This window comes from Chelonia mydas, chromosome 10 (genome assembly GCF_015237465.2).
Source record: "Chelonia mydas isolate rCheMyd1 chromosome 10, rCheMyd1.pri.v2, whole genome shotgun sequence".
In the NCBI taxonomy this organism is placed as follows: domain Eukaryota; kingdom Metazoa; phylum Chordata; order Testudines; family Cheloniidae; genus Chelonia; species Chelonia mydas.
In genome coordinates this window covers 12,680,794-12,689,170 of record NC_051250.2, presented here as the reverse complement: position 1 = coordinate 12,689,170, position 8,377 = coordinate 12,680,794, and positions in this window count along the sequence as shown.

Below are 8,377 nucleotides of genomic sequence, written 5' to 3'. Positions count from 1 at the left end.
TTGGAGGCGTTTTCATGTTGCAAGGTCAGGGGAGAGGTGGGTGTCTATTTCACATACACCTTCACCCAGCACTGTTTCGAAACCTCCCCCCTCCCTCCCTTTCACAGTCTTCCCAACTACTGCTGCACTGGTGGTATGCATGCACACAATGTGTCGATGCAAGAAGCCATGAGCCAGCAGCCTTGTAAATAATGTGCAACCAGGGGGGAAAAAATATCCTCCTTAAATCCCCCTGCGACACGCATTCCCTGCAACACTACATTTCTGTGAGGGAAGCATCAGTTGGTCGTAGCTGCAGGTGCTCCTGCACGGGGGAGGAGCGCAAAAATGAAGTTGTTTGCGGCTTTTGATTCCATCCCTGGAATTATTTACAGCTGCAGGCAATATTAAACTATGTAGAGCAAGTGTCCTCATTTACATGCTAATTCATTTATACCCTCTGGATTGATTTCTCCAATTCATTTTCAGCCCACTAACTCTTCTGATATGAATTATATTATCACCTCCAGAATGGCAGTGGGGAAAGTGACTGTAGGAAGCCACCCCAGCCCTTCTGATCCCAGATGGCCCTGGCTATTCAGATGCCACATGGCCAACCACAGCTTTGGCTACTAGCTGGTAGCACCCTCCTCTGAGAAAGGAAAACCACTGCGGCTGCTCAGAGAGTAAATACACCCAAATCTAAACACACACACCAGAGGAAGTCATAAAACACACAGGACTCACCAACTGGTGGACCTAGGGTTGGTCTCTTCAACAGAGACCGTTTCATGACTCTGGACAGGAGAAGGAGCTAACTAATTTCACAGAGCGAACTTGAGGTTGACCCACAGTCACTGACAGCAGAAAATTCTGGAGGAGGAGTGAGAAATGGAACTAATTCTAACCTTCCCAAGGATCTTTTGCCCTGGGCTGGGCTTTTAGGGCCTGCTGGACATAACATGCTCAGTCCATCACACTTATGGTGGGAGAAGGAAAGAGAAGTTTGCTGCTGAGTGCTGGCTGATGGAAAGAAAGTGATAGAGCCAGTGAAGGGGAGGGAGGAAATCAGACAGAGGAGAGAAATCAGCACTATACTAGTCTGTAGAAGGGAGAAAATGGCAGGCCTTTTCCTCTATCACAGTCATTGATAGAAGCAGATTAAAAGGCTCAGGCCCCTTGGACCAATATGAAATTCGTATTCAGAGATGAGGTTCTGAGGGAGCCCAGAGACAGTTTAAGTTAATAGACAAGGTTCCACTTTGGGACCATTTAGTTTCTTCTTTTTAGAATATATTTTCTTTAGGAACAATGGTACAACAAACAATATGTTAGATAACATTTCCAGGTTGGTGTCCTGTTGGTTGAGTGTGTTGCCCCTGGCTCTGAACATAAGGCATCAACATTTCTTCCCGCTATTGGACCCAGCAATGATCAGCCAGGGTTTTGAGATATGGAAGTGGTGACAGGATGGTTTGCTGGGTAAAATACCCTCTTCCTGACTCTTTGTACTAATTGCATTCAGTAACTACTACTTTGTGATCAAGAATACGTCCAGTCATGTAGAAGGTAGCATTTCACCTGGTTTTTATGTCTTGAATGAGCTGTTGAGGGGGACACCTCTGCTCATATCATTCTGGAAAGTGCTTCACTAGCTCATAACCACTGGTTAAAATGCCTGCAAACCCTGATTCCAGTAGCCGACAGAGTCAGCAGTTGGTGGTCATTGTTAAGAAGAAGGTGTGAAGACAGTGGACAAATTGCAATTATTTTGGCTGTCTGAACAGTTCTTTCCGACTGTGCCCATGAGAATCATTCTGTATTGGAATGAAGACTAGTAGGCATGGAGACCAAACAAGGAGGTGGCTATAAATGCAGCCGAATAGGGAATGAATAGACAGACAATGGCACACACATACACATAAGGATTTTGTATTTTAAAGACTACACGAACCCTTGTTTTTGGGGCATCACTCTCTTTTGTTGCAGTAATCCAACCATCTCTATCTTACTATTTAAGCGAATGACATTTTTCACTATGAAACCGGACAGTCAGTGCTGTTGGGATCAAACCCTAAATGTCCGGGCGGTCTTGACACTTTCCCAAGGACTATTTCTGACCCAGACTCCTCAACGAAATGGAAGCTACAGAAAATAAAACATAAATTGAAAAATCTCTCCCACCACAATAGAGATGGCAGCTCATCACTCCCAGTTACACTGCTAGAGACCATTAACTTGGGAGGGCAGAGACACAGTTTTCCTTGGTAGCCTTTATTTACCGCTATTGTCTGACTCATGCCCCTGCCTGCCTCAGAGGAGTGTTTGAAAGACAAGCTCTAGCCCCACCTCTCTGATCGTTTGGGGGTGGGAGGAAATTGTCCTAACTGGAACAATAGACTGTCCCTTCTTAATGCTACTTTAAAGCTCCTTAGCCAGGAAAATTGATAATTCAGTCAAGTACAGTTTCTTTAAACTTCATCATTTAGCTCTTGAAACTGGGCTATTGAATTCATATAGTTCTTTGATCAAAACCAGTTAATTAAGTTATTCCCTTGATATGACTCTTATCATTTTAGCTCCAGACCTACATCACACTTACGCAAGTCACATATTCGCTTTGATATGCATCCCGTAAGCTTCCCAGACTATAATCACTGAGTTTCTATAGATTCACAACTAGCCTACCCGGTTTCACCTATCACATGTCAAGGGCTATTACTTGTAGATACTTACATGTTACAGAACCATTCTGAGAACCCAATGTATGCCTTCTGTGACATCACTGAAGTAAACAGATTTACATCTGGGGTGAAATTGGCCCAACGGCTTCTTCCATCAGAGTTTATCTTTAGTAACCCTTGTGGTTAAAAAACCATCATGTTTTTTAAATATTACCTGCTTATTGAATCATTTTATAAAGAACATGGAAAGGAGGCTAAATATTTATATCTCCCCAACACTTTCACGCCTGAATGTCACGACTTTATTGCGCCAAGACCGACTGGTGCTTCCCGAATATTGGGAGTGCAGTATAACTATTATAGGAAAAGAGGGCAAAGCTAAAGCTGAGCTGTAAAATGAAAGTTGAGTCAAGAACAAAGATACGTGCTGTAGGCGCCACTCACCAGTCTCTGAGGGGTATTCAGCACATTTGTTTTACTGTTTTGCCCTCCCCTTGTGAAATTCTCCTGGCACTGCCTGGCTCTTTACAAATATTCCTGATGCATCATTCTGGGACAGCACGGATACCAAAAGCCCTTGTTCTGGGAGGTCGTTGGTATCTGTGTTGTCCCAGAATGATGCACCAGGAATATTGGCAGCAAATGGGAAGGCACCATGAGGATTTCAGCAAGTGGCTGGGAAAGAATGTTTCAAAAAGTTAGTTACAGATTCTCTGTGCTAATTGCTCCCCACTCCACATCCCAGCCTAGTGAGTTCGGGGCATTTAGAGATTCAGTCTGTGCTTAACCCTGCTTTCATTTTTTATTCACCAAACAAAAAACCAACACCATGGACATAATGAGAATAAGCGTGAAGCAGTAACAGTGCCTTGTCTCACAAAAGGATACCCTTGAGATCCAGCAGCTATAAGTATTGAAATACAAATGCCTAGTAGATGATTGTCCGGATGCTTACCTCAGAATTGCTTCTTCACATAGGACATTTTAAATAACCATGGGGGAACATCAAGAGCTTGATAGTTTGGTTCAGCTAACCACCTGGAAATACAGATGCTGCTCTGAACTATGCTGTCCTCTTGGGTCTAAAAACCTGGGTTGGAAACCTCACGAGAACAAGAGAAGTTTTTTTGTGATATTCTGGCACTTTGGGGCATGGGAGACCAGAGGTGTCTGTAACTATCACTCCATCTCCCTTCACCTTTAGACACACTGATTAAGCACTTTACAGCAGTTCTCCACCTCCAGCTCCATCCTAAATCCTCTCCAACCTGGCTTCTGCCAATGAAATCTCTCACTAAAGTTCTCCAGTGGCCTCTTTTAATTAATCTCAGGGCCTGTGCTCCAAAGCCTCACCTCATCCTCCTCTGTCTCAACACTGCCTTTGGCACCATTGTTTTCTCTCTCCTGCTTGACAACTTGTCCTCCCTTGGCCTTTGTAATACTGCTCGCTCCTTGTTCTCCTACTTCTCCGGCCAGACCACCAGTGTCCCCTTCCTCCCCATTTCCATGGGGATCCCACAAGCTCTGTTTCAGGTCTCTACATCCTTTCTCTGGAGGATGTCATCCACTCACATTACTTCAGCAGCCCTCTTTATGCTGGTGATGCGCAAACCTATCACCCTCCAGTCAAATCCACATCCCAACCTGCCCCTCTGATGTCTCCTCCTGAGTTTCTCACCATGGAATTGAAATGGCTAAACCTGAGCTCCTAATCTTTCTCCCACACTCATCCCACTCCTATCTTCGCCCTACTGTCATCCAGGTCTTGTAACCTGGGGGGTCATCTTTGTCTCTTCCCGCCCCCTCATATCCAGACTCTTGTTTCTTCCCATGCAACATCACTAAGGTCTGATTTTGTGTGTCCATCTCTCACCCAGACCCTCATCATCTCCCCTCTTGATGTCTGCAACCTCCCCTTGCTATCCATATAAAATGCAGTTGGCCAAGGTCCTAGCCCATTGATGCAAACATGTCACCCCTTCTCCAGCCCTTCTTTCTCTACTGCACCAAGCAGAACCTTCTTGTTTTCAAGTTCAAACTTCAAGGCCTTGTATAACTCTGCCCCAGACCCATGCAGCTGATCTAGTTCCTTGGCGCTTCAGCCCCTGGTCTCAGCTACACACTGCTAGCCTCGACCCCCCCATTCATCTGCTTCACCCACTACCAGCTCTGTGCCTTCTTCACCATTGGTCCCTATGTGTGGATCACCCTGCCTGGTCTGATTCCCAGAGCCTCTCCCCTTGCCTCTTTCTCCCTCCTGAAGGCCCTCTTCTTCCACAAAGCCCACCACAAACCTGATGCTTAGTGGTCTTCTCATTCATTCTCCATTCGTCTCCCAAATGAGATCTGAGCTCCATTTCTCTCCTGTCCTGTGCTCCATCATATTGAGCACGAGTCTCACTGATCAGCCACCTCAGCTTAAGGATGGGATACCTGTCCTCTCTCCTCTGCCCTTCCCTGCCATCTTATTATCCATCAGGTCCAAAATGAGTTTGTCAGCTCCTGGGCCAGGGATCCATGAAAGGCGATTCAACCAGCCACCTCTCCTGAGCTCCTCCCCTATGTCTCCTGGCCCTGTTTCCCAGCCCATGGTGATTGGTTAAGAACGTCTCCATAGCGAGGCTTTCATCTGCACCAGGTTGCAGGTGCCATGGAGCAGGGACCTTCCCTTTAGTGTGTTATAAAGCACTGGCAGTGTCGATACAGAGGAGGAGGAGGAGAAATAGGCATTTGGGCTCAGCTCCTCAAAAAGTATTTAGGTGCCTAACTCCTGTAGGAGCCTAATTACCCTTGCGCATCTGAGCCTTGGGGCTTAGATGATAAAGAAAGAGGGAAACACAGCCCCAGCTTTGCAGCAGGCCCCTTTCCTCAGGCCTCCTTCAGCTCACTGACTCAGCCTTTCCCTGCTCACCCCCCCCCCGCACCCCAGCTGCCCCCATCGAACCCCAAAGGGCAGCTATAGTGAAAAATGTAAAACCGCATCCCTTTGCTCTTCATAGACCAGCACCTCCTCCCAGTGATGGGTGATAATTTGCAAGGCGCTTATTCAGACCACCACCCCCCTCCCCGTGATGGGTGCCAGACCCACACCACAGTCCTGCTCTCATCTCCTAAGGAAAAATGGTTTAATTTGTCACAGACCAATTATAGCTTCTCATCTGTCCCTGAATGACTCCTGGTGGCTAGCGTCGAGGACAAAGGGTCCCTCTGTGGGGAGATTACGCATGGCTATTAACAAGAGGAAAAGCGTCCACTGTCTCACCTTGCTGGGGCTGCTGTCTCCAAAGAGCCAGGAAAAGGAAAGGCTTGCTGACTGACAGCTGGAGGGAGGCTCCCAAAATCCCTCCTCTCACCTGGAAGAATAGCCATGACAAACTTGGTATTAAAATAATATTCATGCCTGGCAGATAAAGTCCCGGCTAGAAGGAGCCCCAACATGACTGTCAATAACCTTCCCTCGGTCGTTTGCTACCAGGCATGCTGTGACACTGTGCGTGATCCCAGTCTGGGGGCCTGTGTAGGTTAGGGGAGCTTGCCACGTAGGGTGTGACATGGACAGAGAGTAGATGTGGGGGGGTTTCATGGGTGTGTTTCACCAAACTGGGGGGGGGGCACCTGGCATTAGTACCAGAGCTACCCCTTTAATTCAGTCCCGTTCTCCTGAGGCCTGTGCCAGGCCCCTGAGAAAATTCCACCTTCCCATAGAGAGGATGGTTGGGGTGATTCCCCTGGCAAAGAGCCCTTGGTAGAGTCAGTCTCCCTGACTCCAGAATATTCCTGAAGAGCAATGGCCTGGCATTTAGAATAGACCCAGCTCTCAGGACCCGATCCCCCATCACAGGAACATCGCACTCCCCCCTCCTTACATTTGGTGCTGGACTCTGGGTTTAGCCTTCAGGACCAAAGTGCTCCTGGCCAACAACACCCTTAAAAGCGAAGCTGGTTTCTTCAGTGATTCGGTGTCCCGACTTGCTGATGGTGAAGAGAAAGCACGTATGTGTGAATGGAGATGAGTCCCTCATCCTTCACATGGCTTTCTGGGAGAGATCGCACCCCAGACCTAAGGGGGACGGGAGAGGGGCTGGTGTATTGCTCAGGCCCCGTGTATGTGAGATTCTTCCCCCATGTTGATCCCAGTTGTGTAACAGGCCCCTGCCACCAACATGAAAAGAGAGGGGACCTCCCTGTTGAGGTCCTGCCTCTGCTGGGTAACAGCAAGATAAACTGGAGTGCTCTGCTTCTCCATCTCAAGCTGATTCAGGGTGCAAGACAGCAGCCAGCGGGCTCCCTCCTTCCATGTGGCTTTCATCCCAGATCTTCACTGGAAGAACAGGGGGAAGATGAAAGTCAATTTCCCTTTGTGCTCATGGCGAATAATTCAGAGAATTCCCCTTGTTTACTCTGAACCGTTAATGATCCGTCAAAAATTACCTCTGAGATTGTAATTAAAGAAACCTGCCGGGAGGGGTGGGGGAGAGGAGACAGACTGTAGGGAAGTGAGGGCTCCATCTCTAAGTCCTGATTGGCTAGAATGGGCTGTCAGCCCCACACCTCCCCTCCAGAATTCCTGTCCTGAGCCTACTGGAGTCACACACCCAGTGCGGGGCCCAGCAAATAGGGGTGCAGAACAGCACTGCCGGTGCTCCCCTTTACATCTAGCTATGGGAAAACAAGCTGCTGCACCCTGGTTACACGTGAATCAAGATGGCAACACACCTCAGCAGGAGCCCACAGGAAAGGAGTTCAAATCAGCTCCTGAAATAGCCACAAAACTTCCAAAAAAAAAAGTTAACCTTTCACCTCCCCCATCCCAGTCATGGGCTCTGGGAGGAAATGGACGTGTACGTGTCCACACACATTCTCTCTCTCTCTCTGGAGTATTTCAGACTCCCTCTCCCTTACAAGCCAATGTCTGAGCTCAGAGCTCTGTGCTTGGTGGTAGGTATCACAGACACTAAGTGGAACTGAGTTTGCAGGAAGTTTCTCCTCAGCCTTCTAGTGATTCACAAGAGAGAACTAAAGGGTAACTTGCTTTGCAGCAGATGATAGGAGGGGATGTTGGGTTACATCATCATTTAGGGGGTGAGAGCTGTGGGCAGGGAGTCGCGGGAGAGTAGGAATTCCCCTCCCCTACCTTGCACCAGCAGTCCTGAGGTCATATCCTGCTCACTTTATTCCCACGCACAGTTCTATTGCGGACAGTAGAACCGCTCCCATCAGACAGGCCCGCAGGGTTCACCCCTGGGATTTTCTCAGCATAAGCTTCTAACTGGAATAAAGCTGCGTCCTTTTTTCACCTTCGCCTGTTTGGTTTTCCTGGGGCTGGAGCTCAGCCCTTGGTTAATCAGAGCAGGGGACCTGCTAAGCCCTGAACTCAGGCCCTGCAAGGTAGGAAGAGGAATCACTCTAACTCTCCTGTTTTTAAAATGTAAAACTGCAGGAGTGTGCGTTAGCAGGGCCTGGCCAGTCACCGCTGGGGATGATACACAGCTAGATTGCATGAGTCTGTTTTAATGCGGCCTGCCCTAGCTGAATCACTACTTCAAACACAGGCAAAGTTTCCCCACTCACCTTTGGCCGATGTAAAGTTAGTTGTAGAGCAGCAGAAGCGTTCCTGATTCTGGCCGGACCCGACGGGGCCCTGGCTCTGTACTGCACACAAACGAGGGCCCTGCTCCCGCGGCGTTGTGGAGCTCCAGGAGGCCGTGCAGGGG